This window comes from Eupeodes corollae, chromosome 3 (assembly GCF_945859685.1).
Source record: "Eupeodes corollae chromosome 3, idEupCoro1.1, whole genome shotgun sequence".
NCBI classification, from domain to species: domain Eukaryota; kingdom Metazoa; phylum Arthropoda; class Insecta; order Diptera; family Syrphidae; genus Eupeodes; species Eupeodes corollae.
The window spans coordinates 88330512-88347989 of NC_079149.1; the positions used below are offsets into that span (position 1 = coordinate 88330512).

The following is a 17478-nucleotide window of genomic DNA, read 5'->3' on the forward strand; positions in this document are numbered from 1 at the left end:
ACCTAATTATTTGAAAAGAAAATCAAAACGAAAAGGCAAGAAAGAGCACCCTTACTCTCCCCTTTTTAATTTCAAAGCCTCAATGGCAAAACATTGTGAATGAATGAAAGGGAAATTACCTTAGCAAAGGTAATAGGCAGAGAAAATAACATAACGATGACGTTTATACTTTTGTTTACTTTCAGTTCAGCTATCGCTAAGGCTATGGGGCTATGGCTATCGAAGGCTTGAAATGAAAGGTGAAAGAATGAACTTTTCGTTTCGTTGGCGAAACAGAATCGTCCAAAAATACAAATCCGCCATTAAAAAATACGACTGTCACTTTCAAAGAGCGTGCGCAAGAATAATTAGTTATTTTTCATTTGTTTTCTTGTTGTTTTCCACAATTTTTTGCACACAACAAGAAAAGCTTTTAGTTTATATTTGAATATAGAGAAATTAGGAAACAATTTTTTTTAATTGAGTGTATTTTAAAACTTTTACACAATTAAAATTAGAATAGAAAAACAAAATAAATATTGCAATTAAAAGTAAGTTCAATATACAAGTATACTTTAAGGTGTTTAAATAGAAAACTATAAGCTCCTCAAGTGTTGCCAGAAGTTCTGAAGTTTGTTTTGTGAGTTTGCCGATAAGTAAACAGCTGCGATATTTTTATAAACAATATTTTATGCTTTAGTTAATCGCATATTCAACAAATTATATTAATCTTTTTCAAAAACAAAGCGACATTAGTCTGTACGACTTTAAAGGTTTACATATATTGAGTTTGAATCGTTAACAATTAAATACGGAAGGACTTTTTTTAAGCCGGTATAAGTGTACCTGGGGTGTCAAAAGAGTGAGGATAATACATTTCTTTCATTGTTTTTTATTCAAAAATTGTTTATTTGTATAAAAATATCAACAAAATTGCATTTTATTTCTGTTGCACAAACCAAACAAGACTTTTTTAAAGGATTAAATTCAAATCTCACCTTTAAATTTTTCTACCACATCGGGTTTTTAAAATATGTCGCTTCAAAAATGCTAATAAAATCAAAAACAGGATTTTTAAGGCTTAGATTCAACTGAAAATATCTGATATCAATAAATTGTATGATGATTTTGCAAAAATTCAAATATTTGTCTTCTAAATACAATTTAAATTATTTTAGTATCTTACTTAGATTTTGAAAATACTCATAAGTCATGAGTCTTTATTCTCTCCTATTTGACTCTTTTTTGAGATAGCCTTGAATTCAATACTTTCATAGTTTTTCAAAAATGTTTTGGATTTAAATTTTAGTGCTAAGTTCGAAACCAAACTTTTATTTTAACTATTTGCTAAAGTTTAAAAAATACCCGTTTTCAACATGATGTGTACAGTGTACACGTTCATAGTTCACAATATTTTCAAATCAAATAAACTCTGTTAAGATTTGTTTTCTATAGCTTATAGCCACTTAAATAAACGGTGATTTTTTAAGAGCTTGAGAACTTTTTAAAAAAAAAACGCATAAAATTTGCAAAATCTCATCGATTCTTTATTTGAAACGTTAGATTGGTCCATGACATTTACTTTTTGAAGATAATTTCATTTAAATGTTGACCGCGGCTGCGTCTTAGGTGGTCCATTCGGAAAGTCCAATTTTGGGTAACTTTTTCGAGCATTTCGGCCGGAATAGCCCGAATTTCTTCGGAAATGTTGTCTTCCAAAGCTGGAATAGTTGCTGGCTTATTTGTGTAGACTTTAGACTTGACGTAGCCCCACAAAAAATAGTCTAAAGGCGTCAAATCGCATGATCTTGGTGGCCAACTTACCGGTCCATTCCTTGAGATGAATTGTTCTTCGAAGTTTTCCCTCAAAATCGCCATAGAATCGCGAGCTGTGTGGCATGTAGCGCCATCTTGTTGAAACCACATGTCAACCAAGTTCAGTTCTTCCATTTTTGGCAATAAAAAGTTTGTTAGCATTGAACGATAGCGATCGCCATTCACCGTAACGTTGCGTCCAACAGCATCTTTGAAAAAATACGGTCCAATGATTCCACCAGCGTACAAACCACACCAAACAGTGCATTTTTCGGGATGCATGGGCAGTTCTTGAACGGCTTCTGGTTGCTCTTCACTCCAAATGCGGCAATTTTGCTTATTTACGTAGCCATTCAACCAGAAATGAGCCTCATCGCTGAACAAAATTTGTCGATAAAAAAGCGGATTTTCTGCCAACTTTTCTAGGGCCCATTCACTGAAAATTCGACGTTGTGGCAGATCGTTCGGCTTCAGTTCTTGCACGAGCTGTATTTTATACGGTTTTACACCAAGATCTTTGCGTAAAATCTTCCATGTGGTCGAATAACACAAACCCAATTGCTGCGAACGGCGACGAATCGACATTTCACGGTCTTCAGCAACACTCTCAGAAACAGACGCAATATTCTCTTCTGTACGCATTCGTGTGGTTGGTTTAATGTCCAATAAAGTAAACTGAGTGCGAAACTTGGTCACAATCGCATTAATTGTTTGCTCACTTGGTCGATTATGTAGACCATAAATCGGACGTAAAGCGCGAAACATATTTCGAACCGAACACTGATTTTGGTAATAAAATTCAATGATTTGCAAGCGTTGCTCGTTAGTAAGTCTATTCATGATGAAATGTCAAAGCATACTGAGCATCTTTCTCTTTGACACCATGTCTGAAATCCCGCGTGATCTGTCAAATACGAAAAAAATTTGTGTTCTGTATACGTCCATACTGTTTTAAACAGGCCAGCTGTTCTGGCACTAAGTGATACCCAGGTTGGCGAAAATACCGATCATACGGACTTTAACCTTCATGGTTATAGCTTAGTGCCATTATTCTTTTCTCACCATGGTCTATAGCCGTTTACGTCCGTAATGATGTTGCCTACCAGCTTCTACCACAGTATGGCCAATGTACTAATATAAATTTTAATTATACATGGTTCAAATGTACTGTTCAAAGACGGATCATTCATACTTGTTTTATTTATCGCAGCCCAAGTTTGGATAGTAATTCGTCTTCAATAGAATTCGATGCGCTGTCCGACTCTATCCAGAGAATTGTATCACATTTTCCGCGCAGTGAGATCGTTGTTACGGCGATTTCAATGTACACAATTCTTTGTGGCTGCGTTATTCGGGTCAGACAACATCCGAAGGAAGGTATGTCGAGATTTTTGCTGAGTTAAACCACCTGACTCAGTTAGTTGATGAGCCAACTCGGATTCCTGACGTTGCAGGTCAATCCGCCAATACTCTAGACTTGTTTCTTACTTCTGATCCTAATAAATATACTGTCAGTGTATTATCGCCTCTAGGCACATGAGACCATTATGTCATATCTGCAAATTTCTCATGCCAAAAAACGCCAGTTAAAGTTAAAACCCCTACGAGAACCGTTTGGCAATATGAGAAAGCCAACTGGGACGGTCTCAATGAATTCTTCAGGAACTTTAACTGGTCACTATGCTTCCTCGATAGTGACGTGGGTTTCAGTGCAGATATGATTACAAACTTAATTCTTTGCGGAATGAGAAATTTTATGCCGATTTTGATTCGAGCTGTAAAGAGGTTATTAGGATCAAAAATGTAAGTTTCCGGAATTACAAAGCCAACCCAACTGAGGAAAACCGGAATAAGTTCAAACAAGCTAGAAAGACCTGTAACGGACATATACGACGCATTAAATTTTTGCATGACCAGAAATTGTGGCAAAAAATACTACAATGTCCCAATGGTAGTAAAAATTTCTGGTCATTCGTAAAATATGTGCGTAACACTATGTCTTCGTCGGTTCCGACGCTTGTTTCCAATGACACTCCTTAATGTAAGCTCGATTGATAAAGCCAATTTGCTTGCAGCACAGTTTGCTGTTAATTCGATGCTGCCAGTGACAGTGAGTGACATGACCCCGCCTGTTCTTGAAGGCGTTAACGATTCTATGGGACGAATCTTCTTTCGCACTCGTTCAGTTACTAGAGTACTTAAAAATCTTGACATTCACAAATCCGCTGGCCCGGATAGTATCCCCGCAATTGTTCTGAAGAGGTGTTCTTCAACGCTGGCAAAACCACTGCGTAGCTTTTCCAACTGTCCTATTCTACAGGTCTCTTTCCGAGTGGATGGAAAACTGCATTTGTCCTGCCTGTCCCTAAAAAAGGCGAATAATCCTCACCATCCAACTTACAATTGCACTTAGATCCCTTCTTTCCAAGGTCATGGAAACGCTGATCAATTTTCAGCTTAAGAAATATCTTGAAGAACGAAAGCTTCTTAATGACCGGCAGTATGGCTTTCGTTGCAATAGGTCCACTGGTGATCTCATGGTTTATCTCACCGAACAGTGGAACAAATCTTTACATCGTTTTGGAGAAAGTAAGATTATTGCACTTGATATTTCAAAAGCATTTGATAGAGTTTGACATCAAGCTCTCTTATCGAAAATGCGTGCATAGATAGAAATTACCTTTCGGACCGTTCAATTCAAGTAATATTGGACGGGTTCAAATCTGATATTCAAAAAATAAACGCTGGTGTGCCCCAGGGCTTCCGTTTTGTCTCCGACGCTCTTCCTCATTTTTATAAATGATCTTTTGTCTGAAACTTCTAACCCACTAAATTGTTTCGTGGATGACAGTACCCTCAGCTTTTCATATTCGTTTTTAGATTCTCATCCTTGTTCTTCGGATGTGGACTACCAACGGCAGCGTATGATAAGCTCATTAAATTGAGATCTTGACAGCATTGTTCAATGGGGAATCAAAAACCGTGTAGAATTTAATGCTTCGAAAACTCAATGCTGTCTACTGTCGCAAAAGCGTAACCCTCCCCCAATGCCACTATCCATGAGTGGTACTATCAGTCCTAGGTATGTGCATTACAAACCACTTGTTGTGGAGTGATCACATATTTGACGTCGCCAAAAATGCTGCTAAGTGTTTAGGTTTTCCGATCTGGCTATAATTTATAAAGCCTATATTCGTAAAAAACTTGAGTACAATTCCCATATTTGGGCAAGTGCTCCTATAATCCACTTGAGTCTCTTAGACAGAATTCAAAAGAGAGCTCTAAAAATGATAGGTGACCATTGTCTAACTGAAACTTTTGCATCTCTCGAGCACCGTCGTAAGGTCTCATTATTCTATCGCTACTTCCATAAGCAATGCTCTAATGAAATAGCCAGTTGCATTCCTCCCCTCAAACAATTCAACCGTAATACTCGTTCTTTTAGGAATGCCCATCAGTTTACCCTTGAGCCCAATTTCATTCGAACTGTAAAGTTCAGAGATTCTTTTTTTAGTCGCACTACACGAATGTGGAATGCTTTACCAGACTCAATATTTCCCAATCATTACAATATGCAGGCATTCAAAACCAATGTGTATTGGTATCTCCTTTCAAATCCTATCCTCCATTCCTAATTACTCGCACTGTGTATAATCATTATAAGGTTATTCATATCACCTTAAGTCCGCGTACAATATAAAAAAAAAATTGCTCCGGAAAGGTATCGCTCATAGAAAAGTTTAAATATCTGTCTTCTAGATACAATTTAAATCTTCTTAGTGCCTTATTTAGATTTTGAAAACACTCATCACTCATGAGACTTTATTTTCACACTTTCATAGTTTTGGAAAAAAAGGTCTTGGATTTTAATTATAGTGATGATTTCCAAACCAAACTTTAATTTTAACTATTTGCTCAAGTTTCAAAAATGTTTTAATATACTTCAAAAAAAATTTAAATAGAATTATTTAGACAATAGATTCGTAACCAGAAATAAAAGTACTTTCACACCGTTTTACGGTTTTCTGTTGAAAACCATTTAAGCAAAAATTGTTTAGTGTTTTTTTTAGATTTTTGTAAGACAGGTGAAATCGACAACTTTTTAAGTTTTTTTTTCGAATATTATATGAAATAATATAAATAACTCGAGCTTTGGAAAACCATAACAGATTTAATTGAAAAAAAAGCTACTCCATAAATTTAAATAGCTTCATAATGGAATTTATTAAAAACCTGACGTGATATATAAATTCTGACGTCGGATTAAAATTAAGGCCATCAAAACGTTTGGGAAAAGTGCAATTTTTTTACCAGTAAGAAAACCTTGTCAACCAGTGTAAAACTTCTAATTGATTTTAAATTTTAAAATGCATACATTTCTTAAAGTGTTTTTTCAGTATTGAGAATTAAATTTGAAATAAACCGTCATATTGGAAAACTTTATGCAATTAACAATTAGCAGTCTAAATCATGATGCTTACTGTTTCTTTATTTTTAACTTCCCATAGGAAGTTATTGTAATGGGTGCAAAAATTTGTCACCTCAAAAATTTTACGCATACAAAATGATTTTATCACTAAAACAATTTTGTGCAACGAAAAATAACGTTTTTAACATCTGGTAAAATTTTGAAAAAAATCGAATTGACAGTTTTTTTATATAAAACAAAAACCTAAAAAAAAACATTACTCAAAGTTGGTAAAAATAGAATTTCGACTCAAATATCTTTTCAAATCTTTGAGATATTGAATTTAAACTACTTTCATCTTTTAAAAAATATTGTTTTCAACATTCAGTAACATTTTGAGAAAAATCGAATTGACAGTTTTTTTACTAAAAATAAAAATCTAACAAAAAACAATAGTAAAACTTAGTAAAAATTTACTTTCGACTCAAATAGATTTTCAAAAATTTAATTTAATTTATTGTCTTCAAACTTGTTTTATTTCACAGAAAATATTGTTTTCAATATTAAGTAGTTTTTTTTTTAAATAAAAATCCAACAGTCCGTTTTTTTTATACAAAAATAAAATCTAATTTTAAATTTTTTAAGAATAACTAAACGGACAACTTTTTTATAACCCACCACGAAAACCTACAAACTTTTAAGCAAGACAAATCGACAGTCGGGATGGATAGTTATCAATGTGGGTCGCATCCCAGCCTCTTTTTTTAGATTTTAAAACGTTTTGAATTTTTTAAAAGTTTCATAATCTTTAAAGTTCACAAACCAAAGCGGCCTTAATTCAAAACTAATGGTTTATGGTAGCAAGAAAATAATTAAGATTTAAAAGGAATGGGCTTATACTTGTATTGCCTTACTGATTTCTTATTGACAAAATGTACTCGAATCCGTTTTCTGTTATAAATGGCTTAGTGTTCAGCTAACTGATTGCTTCTTCGAAATCATTTTATGACGTCAGATACTAATATGTTCAACAATGTATAACAAATATTGAACTACTATTTAACAACTAGTTCTTAGACAACCAAACAAAGGCGACCATTTATTAGGTGTTTTGCCATTTGAATATTAAAATGAGTTTTATTTTTTTTAATGAACAAATCAAATATTTAACTATTTTGTAATTATTCACCTTTGAAAAAGTAAACAATTCACCCAAAATTTGAGTTGTTTTGAAATTTGTTTATGCAAACATTTACTGTCATCTTACGCGCTTGACATTGGTTGTATTCAGTACTCTTTAAAATGACACAACAATGAAGCTCTGAATGCAATGAACAAATCATTTGCACCTTCAGACTACATAAGGGACTTGAAAGTTAGGCAAGTTTCTAGTATCCGATTGGCCAGCTGCCAAAAAATTACATTCCAATTAAGGCAACTTTAATGGAAAGTTGACTGGAAAGATAGTCAAGAAAAATCTATCAAGTCAAGTCTTCTTCTGTCTTAATGACAGTTGATCATGTTTTTTGCATTCAAGTGAAAGCTGAACTTTATTACTCTATGTTTTATTAATTTTCTGTACAACTGCATTCAATGTTTTCTATAAAATTGTGTCTTGTCAATTTGGAAAAAAAATAAGTAATACTTCTTTACAATACAAAATATAAGTCGTGGTGAACTTGTAGATTGCCTTAAAGTGTTCTGTAGTCAATAATGGTTTTGGTAGTTTTTAAACTATGAACTTGAAGTATAGGTTTGTAAAGTAAAGTTCTGAATATAATTTTCGTGACACTTGAAAAACTAACTAGTTGCTTTGGTCAAAATTTACGTTCAAAGAATGAAGTTGACTGTAAATTAAGAGCCTTATGTTGCCTGAATCTGCCCAATGAAATTAATTTTTTATGTTGACAGTTGAAACTTTGTCTAAAAATTTAAGGAAAAACTTATATTTTAGATAATCTCTTGGAATAAGAGTGCGTTAGTTTCTGACAGATTTATAGTTATAAGCGGAGTTATATCCGTTGTGGAATTACAACTTAGCATATAGGCAGCTTCAAGGACGGACTTTTAATTACTTAACATAAAGACGAGTTCTTGAACACCGCTTAAAAAATGTTCTTTATTGTTCTGTAAAGGAGCCTGAGGAGCCTAACAAAACATTAAACAACATATTGTGTATCTTAACCTTACATTTAAATATTTCAAGGGCCAAAATAGAACACAAAAATGTCCCGCAAGGTATGAGCTTAAATACAAGTATAGAGGGGTTTTGAGTGCATTTCATGAATAAATGTTAAAAATTGTGTTAAAACCTAGCTTTTTCCAAAAATAATATTTTCTTTTCTTGTTGCCATTAATATAAATGCGAAAGAGGCTACAAAAATATATTTACAAGAAGCCAGAAAATAAGAAAGTTTGGCAGAAAAATTAGATCCTTTTTTTCCTAGAATTTAATATAAAGAACTTTCCTTAGCTTTTTTTAATTCTTTATCACTATCATTTTCATTCTACTAACTTGTAGATTGGACCTGATCATAGAAGACAAATTCTAAAAAATAAGTGTTTTGTGTCAAATCTTTGCAAATATTTTGATCAAAAGGAAGTCAACAAAACTTAAAAATTGGAGAGAGAGAAAAAAGTTTTGTTCTTGAACTTAAGGGTCACGGTTGCCAAAAAATTTCATGACCAAAGCTGAAACTAAAATTGGTCAATCGTACCAAAAAAGGAGCAACATAATGTGTGCCCGCAATGGCTTTTAACTTCCCAAAGAAAGTTATTGTAATCGGTCCGATTTGTTGAATTGAAAATTTTGACATTCCGAACTTTCAAGGTTCCTAGAGTCAAAGTAAAAGATTTGTAGAGAGATGTTTGGCGTGCGTGTGTTCGGGAAGAATAACGTTTTTGACGTCTGGTAAAACTTTGAGAAAGTCGAATTGACATTTTTTTTACAAAAATTAAAAACCTTAAAAAAACAATAGTAAAACTTGGTAAAAAATTACTTCAACTCAAGTATTATATCTCACAGAAAATATTGTTGACACATTCCGTAAATTTTGCATAAAAATAAAACAGTCTGTTTTTTTATAAAATATTAAAATCTACAATAAATAGTACGCAAATGCTACGAAAATTCAGTGAAAATTGGTTTTCGACTTAAAAATTTAAAATTAAACTGTTTCATCATACTCAAAATATTGTTGGTAATTTTTAATATGTTTTTTAGAATAATTAAACTAACAACTTTTTTAGAAAATCACTAAAGCCTACAAACCTTTTAAGCAAGAGAAATAGGCAGACGGAATGGGAAGTTATTAGTGTGGGTCGCACCCCAACCATTTTTTTTTTAAGATCACAATTTGTTAACATTATTTCAGGAGATCGAATACTATCGTTAAATAAAATTCATATAAAAGTAATTTAAAAAAATGTTTTTGCAGACCAAACGCTATGGTTATTTTTGTCATCTTGAAACTCTTTGGGCAGCATTATTATTAATGGTATACAAATTAATGGTATACAAATTAAGTCTGCCTTTCGTTTTTATCAAAGTTAATTCAAGAAATTTTCGTCTCAGTAGCTGCAGTTGAGCTCTGAGGAAGTAACATGAAGTTATTAACGAACTAACTTAAATTTTGAAAACAATATTTATTTAAACTATTTTTATGGTAATTATTAGAGTATTGAAGTGTATTAAATCTACGCAAGTGGATAAACCGAAAAAGAATAATAATACCAAACCGATTTTATTTATAAATACAAATATAACTTTAATAATATAGTAAAGAAAATAAAAGTTTAGAATACTGAAATGAAGTTCATGTGATGCAACGCGTTGAAATCAGAAGAACAACAATGAAATATTAACGACAGTATCTGTCAGATGCCAAAATGAGTTTAGGCTTGTTCAGCTTGCTGTCGTTGATTATGCCAGAGTGACACGGAACGAAAAAGTAGAACTCCAACACTCTGACATGTCCATTTTATTTATACAATTATGATCTTGAGATGTGATGATTTGGAGATGTTGAGCAATCTGTCAATAAATTGTGAAGTGGATGCATTCAGTGTGTGAATGTTATGGGGTGCGTTCAATTAAATAAATGTATGTGCCGTTTACATTAGATGAAAAGAACTAAGGTATGCATTTTGTTTTTGAGAATATGAAAGAAATCTAAATCATGGTTGTACATTCGTTAACATTGAAAACAAGACGATTATTATTGCACAATTCCCTGAATAATATTAAATCTTCTTGCAAGAGAAGACAGTCAAATGTGGAGTTAATTTCTTTTAAAAATTTAATGTCATCAGAATATATTAGGACAGATGAATTTCGTATGATCGAAACCAAGTCATTTATAAATAAAACAAATAGAATAGGACCAAGGTGACTACCCTGGGGGACACTAGAATTCACAATAAATGAATTTAAACACTCAATAAAAAATCTAACACCATAACGTCTATCTTGCAAATATGAGGATATCCAGTTTATGAAACAGTCGTTCAAACCTTGCTGTGATAGTTTTAGATAAAAGGAAACAGCGAGTTCTCCAGATAAAAGGAAACAGCTCATCGTAATTCATGACAAAACAAAACTGAAAACACGTTTGATATATTTTTCCATTCAATACATATTTTATTATTTTTACCATTTTACCATCATGCGATTTGACATAATTTTTGAATGTGTTGTTTTTTCAGATAACATATAGATTAAAAAGTAAAGGTTTTTGGCACTTCCTACAATAATCATTTTCCACAAGATCAAAAAAAAAAATTACACTTTTAATCTAAATTTAATTACACACCATCACGTTTACCTTTTACCTACATTAATAAATTGTACCAACTTTTCCCTCTAAATAAATCGAATAAAAAAAAATTGGCATTACTCCTCATTATCTCCTTTCTTATCCGATTATGTACCTATTATACGTTTCCAGTCTTCACCATAAGCTCTGAAATCATCACCTTAGGCTAAATACACTTTTTTTTAGAAGAGTCTTGTAGAATCAATGATCTCAATGAAACAAGCTTTTACTTTCGGTTGAAAGTAAAATAAAAAAAGCCGGAGATCATTATCAATTTATTTAGGTCCAAGAAAATTACTTTTGTTTTTTTTTTTGGTTGTAAAATAATTGTATCCTGTAGTAAGAATTCTATTTGTTAGTTAATTTAATCGTAATAATATTAATGATGCTATATAGAAATATACAATTACAAACAAAACCACCACAAGGCTGCAAACATTTTCTAATGGTAAGTTAAGGCACTTGGTCACGATCGAGTTCAGTGGACAAACTACTTACCCCCAAACAGTTTTTCTTTTTTGTCAAACAAGCTGAGCTCAACTGGACTTTATGTGATTGCGACTTTTATATTATAAAAGGTATGGAATAGTATGATTAAGATTATGGACTTTGTGTGGTTAAAACATAAAAGACGCACGCATAGTTTATTAAAAATCAATTGAACTTGAAAACTCTACTTCTTCGGTGCAAAACTTTCCCCATCACATTCACCTAAGGCGGGATTCATTTTTCATTTGACTCTTTTTGTTTTGTCTTTAGGTTATTTATTTATTTATTGAATATAATATGTTATTACTTTTAGTTTATTGAGAAAAAACTATAAATATTAATTTAAAAGAAACAATGTAATTATTTTAATTTAAAACTGAAAGACTCCAAGTGTTTTAAAGAGTTTCTTTTATAAGCTTCACAACTTAATAAATCGTAAAAGTTAGGCGACAGTTAAACAAGTTTTTGCATCCAAAGAGTAACTTGAAATGCTTTGTATAGTTTTTGCGATTTTGAAAGTTAACAATTATTTAAGATGTGCGATGATAAATGAACTGAAAAGCATGAGCATAAGGATATGCTAACACCATTTTGAAAGTAAAGAAATTGTACTTCCGGATATTAACATGCGCCATTGTTGCAAATTTTATTTGAAAATGAGCATTTTTTTAAATTTATAAATTTTGAAATTAATGTATTATGTTCGTACATAGTCACTTTTATTGTTTATCCGAGCTTTCAAAACTTTTAAAGAGTTTTAAAAATCATTGAACTGATTTCCTAAAACTTTTGCACTTCGTTATAAGTATAATTTTAAACTAGAAATCAAAAATTTTAAATTCTTACTTGATGGCTTAACTTTTTTTACAAGGAGGAAGAGCAATCTTAAAGTTCAAAATCTCAAAGAATCCTTGAATAGGAGACAGTCTATCTGAAATTGTATTCTGAGAAAACAGAATTATTTGTCTAACACAAACTAAACTTGGCTTTCAATTCCTGAACCTCGTCTTCGATTCTATCTTATTATTTGTGAGCAAAACATTTTCAAAAGGTTCACGCAAAACATTAATTTTTTAGAACTTGTCTTTTAAAATCAGTTAAAATAGGCCTAAAAGAAGTCAACAAATTCTTCTTCCATACGTCCGTGTCTGTATGTCCGTACGTCCGTACGTTCGCGACGTTTTTTTCGTCGTCCATAACTCAAGAACTAGAAGAGATATTGACTTCTATTAAATTTTGTTATACGGACAATAATGTAGAAAGATGCAGAAAGGGCTTTCAAGAAAATTGCGTGAGTAGTTTTTTTTACCATAGTAGTTAAAAAAAGTGAAAATTTTGGTTAACCCTAAATGTCTTACGAACCAAAAACGCTAGAGACTTGAATTAAATTTAATATGATATATTGTAACGTAATACCAAACAAATATATTTTTTGAAAAAAATCCAATTAACGGCTTTTTTATAAATCGATAAAACTGACATCGAAAATTTTACGAATACAAAATGATTTCATCTCCAAAACAATTTTGTGTAACGAAAAATAACGTTTTTAACATCTGGTAAAGTTTTGAGAAAAATCGAATTGAAAGTTTTTTTTATAAAAAATAAAAACCTAAAAAAAAAACATTACTCAAAGTTGGTAAAATTTGTATTTCGGCTCAAATATCTTTCAAAAATTTGAGATATTGGATTTAAACTACTTTTATCTTTTTAAAAATATTGTTGTCAATATTCAGTAAAATTTTGAAAAAATCGAATTGGCAGTTTTTTTTACAAAAAATTAAAAACCTACAAAAAAATTTAACAAAAAATGGTTAAAATTTTCGACTCAAATATCTTTTCAAAAATTTTAGATTATGCCTTCCAACTTATTTTTACTTATAAGAAATATTGTTTTCAACATTAGGACTAATTTTGAAAAAAAAAATGAATTAACAATTTTTTTACAAAAAATAAGGACCTAAACAAAAAAAATAATAAAAGTTGGTAAAATTGACTTTCGGCTCAAATATCTTTTCAAAACTTTAAGATATTGGCTTTAAAATACATTTATCTTTCAAAAAATGTTGTTCTCAACATTCAGTAACATTTTGAGAAAAATAAAATTTACAGTTTTTTTTACAAAAAATAAAAACCTTACAAAAATACAATGCTAAAAATTGGTAAAAATTGCTTTCGATTTCAATAGCTTTTCAAAAATTAAAAATATTGTCTTCAATTTATTTTGTTTCACAGAAAATATTGTTTCGATATTCAGAACTTTTTTTTTTATAAAAAAAATAAAGTCTATAAGAAATACATAGTACTCAAATTTGGTAAAAATTGATGTTTGGTTTTTGATATCTCTCAAACTAATTTTATTCATCCAATTTGTAAAAATTTGAGAAATGCTTGGTAAAAATTTGTTTTCCACTATTTCTTTATAAAATAAAATGCACGACTGGGTCGCTCGAACTTGCTCCTGTATACCTGTAAAATAAGTTTGGCTTCAAAGATATAAATGCCATTTTCGATTCAAAAGTTGCTGCGAAAATTAAAAAACAAAATAACGGTTCTATGAGCGGTACTTTTCCTGAGCAATACTAAAATATGTTTTTCTTATTATAAGAACCCAAGTTAAAAAATAAAATTTTAGACAAAATTTAATAAAAATCTATCGGTTTGTTTTTGAAAAAAATCGAATTTTCATTTTTTTCCCAAAAAAAAATGTACGGGGCCACTATTAGTTTTGATCTTAAAAAAAAGAGGGTGGGATGCGACCCACACTGATAACTTCCCATCCCATCTGTCGATTAGTCTTGCTTAAAAGTTTGTCTATATGTACTCGTATCAATTTTTACCAAATTTGCGTACTATTTTTTATGAAAAAACGGATTGTTGGATTTTTATATAAAAATTACTGAATATCGAAAACAATATTTTCTGTGAAATAAAATAAGTTTGAAGCCAATATTTTTGGTAATTTTAAAATTTCTAAGAATAATTGAACTTACAACTTTTTTAACCCCATCCTACAAACTTTTAAGCAAGACAAATCGACAGACGTTCTTTTCAAGAATGTCTGGAATAATTTCTAACATTTCTACATGGAACGCACCCAAACCAGCTCTTAAATAGGGCATAAACCAGCTCTTAAATAGGGCATAAATAACTGTTGAAATCTTTGGAATGCTTTCGTTTGTAGGGGGAAATCCAAATTAGTTACTAGCATGCCTTGGTAATAACCAAAATTTTCACTTTAGCCCTTAAAAGTAAGTAAACATAAGATTTAGATTTATAATCATTTTTTCAGCCTAATTTACAAAACTTTAAGGAACATTTTTAAGGAGTGCACAAAAATTCGTCTACATGTTAAGTGCTTCACAAACCCCCCTCCCTTCCGGTTAAAAATTTGAGTCCGCCGTTGATAAGATGCTGTTTTATTGTCTTTACCTTTATTTCATTAAAATTCATGTAACGCAAACATTTCCTCTCCTTAACCATAAACAAATGTATACTTCCGAAAAGAAAAAAAAATCACCTTATATGTCTTAATCTGATGATAGCCTGATGACCTACATACCCAAAATCTCATCCATCTCAAAAACGTTTACTCAAGTAAACATTTCCTAGTTTCTCTTCATACAAAGATGTGTACTTAAAAAAAAAACAATTAAACAAAAAAGATAAACTAGCAATTGTAAGTTGGCTTTCAGATGATAGCCCCGAAACTAATTAGAGAAGATGTTTGTTTTGTAAATACACATTGGTGATCAGATAAACTTTTATTACTTTCAAAATTACACCTTTCGTACGGTTCTCTTTGACAAAGTAAATAACTCATCATGTTAACCTCGTTTTGGATTTCTTTTCAGTTTTCAGTTAACGTCTCACAATTTTGTTGTTTTAAACTTTGACTTTTTCACTATATATTGTTCAATAATTCAAGACTGACTAAGTAAGTCTTAAGGTAGATATCAAATTGAATATTAAGTAAGAGTAAAAGGTATTAAAACCTAAACTCCTTATGGTCACATTTGAATCTTTTCATTGTTCTTGGTTCATAACTATAGCAAAGTAAAATAAATTCAAAAATTAACCTTAGAAGACTGTTTGTAGGAAATAAAGGTTTTATTTCAAAATGGATACTTTAAAACGAAAACCATTTAAGTAATTTAATTGAATGTAAATGTGTTAAAACCACAATGCGAAGAAACTGAGAAGAATTCACACGAATTTAAAATTGATTCAAATGCTTTCGAGTATTGTATGTTCTTTAGCTTAATGCTGAGCACCTAAAGGTCATAGGTTAGAATATAGTATCCCATCAAAACGACTGACAAAAGTAACCATCAAGACACCATGCACACTCAATGACAATCATATATCTGTAGGCAGTAAAGTGTAAAGTCTTTTTCTTCCAAGCTTTGTTTAATGCAATCTGTAAGTCTTTTGCTTTCTTGAATTTTGTTTTAAGCCCGTGGGATGACCTCGAATGTTGTCTTCAAAACGATAATTGTATTTAAATTGAACAGATTTTCACGCGTTTCGTGTCCGACTAGATTAAGAATTGAAACTTTGAAAAGCTGTGTGAGAAATCTCGCGTTGATTTGTTTGAATTCAATTCAGACCTTAGATCATTTGGAGTGTAATTTGAAATAAATTTGTGTGAATTTTTGACTTTGACTTTTTTGGGTTTTATATTTTTATATTTTTTTTGTTGTTGTTGATATAAACAAATTATTTGAATGCAGGGGCACTATTATTATGTGAGATCTATATTTAATTACATTAGCTTTAATTTTGTTGTGGTTACCACTAAAAGTTGTACAAATATGGTTGTTTTTTGTGTTTTTGAGAAACATGAGGGACAGGGATCAGTTTTTAATGATTTTTGATTAGGAATCATAATTTCTTTTAGTTATAATGACCTTTTTTTGACTGACTGGGCCAAGGTGAAAAAGCGTATGGCGTATACTTAATTTTTTGTTTGAATTTCTTTACATCGGTATTTTTATGACTTAATGTTGTGTGGAATTATGTCAAATAAGTGAAATTACAAGTGTGAAACCGAAATTACATTTATTACATCAGATCAAAATATTTTTTACATGAAAGAGTGACAAAATGATGCAGTGTCTCCTTGTAAACGGTGATTTTTTAAGAGCTTGAGAACTTTAAAAAAAAAAAAACGCATAAAATTTGCAAAATCTCATCGATTCTTTATTTGAAACGTTAGATTGGTCCATGACATTTACTTTTTGAAGATAATTTCATTTAAATGTTGACCGCGGCTGCGTCTTAGGTGGTCCATTCGGAAAGTCCAATTTTGGGTAACTTTTTCGAGCATTTCGGCCGGAATAGCCCGAATTTCTTCGGAAATGTTGTCTTCCAAAGCTGGAATAGTTGCTGGCTTATTTGTGTAGACTTTAGACTTGACGTAGCCCCACAAAAAATAGTCTAAAGGCGTCAAATCGCATGATCTTGGTGGCCAACTTACCGGTCCATTCCTTGAAATGAATTGTTCTCCGAAGTTTTCCCTCAAAATGGCCATAGAATCGCGAGCTGTGTGGCATGTAGCGCCATCTTGTTGAAACCACATGTCAACCAAGTTCAGTTCTTCCATTTTTGGCAACAAAAAGTTTGTTAGCATTGAACGATAGCGATCGCCATTCACCGTAACGTTGCATCCAACAGCATCTTTGAAAAAATACGGTCCAATGATTCCACCAGCGTACAAACCACACCAAGCAGTGCATTTTTCGGGATGCATGGGCAGTTCTTGAACGGCTTTTTGCTTATTTACGTAGCCATTCAACCAGAAATGAGCCTCATTGCTGAACAAAATTTGTCGATAAAAAAGCGCGAAACACATTTCGAACCGAACACTGATTTTGGTAATAAAATTCAATGATTTGCAAGAGTTGCTCGTTAGTAAGTCTATTCATGATGAAATGTCAAAGCATACTGAGCATCTTTCTCTTTGACACCATG

General features: G+C 31.5%; 2 protein-coding genes across 4 annotated transcripts in view; one reads left to right on the plus strand and one right to left on the minus strand.

The window, feature by feature from the left end:
• LOC129948873 (6-phosphofructo-2-kinase/fructose-2,6-bisphosphatase-like) overlaps positions 1-17478 on the minus strand; it is a 210986-nt gene that overhangs the window by 31269 nt on the left and 162239 nt on the right. The window lies entirely within an intron of this gene.
• LOC129948874 (alpha-N-acetylgalactosaminidase) overlaps positions 512-17478 on the plus strand; it is a 107907-nt gene continuing 90940 nt past the window's right edge. Inside the window, exon 1 of the mRNA XM_056060014.1 lies at positions 512-530. The gene's annotated coding sequence lies outside the window, so the exon portion shown is untranslated. The remainder of the gene's footprint in view (positions 531-17478) is intronic.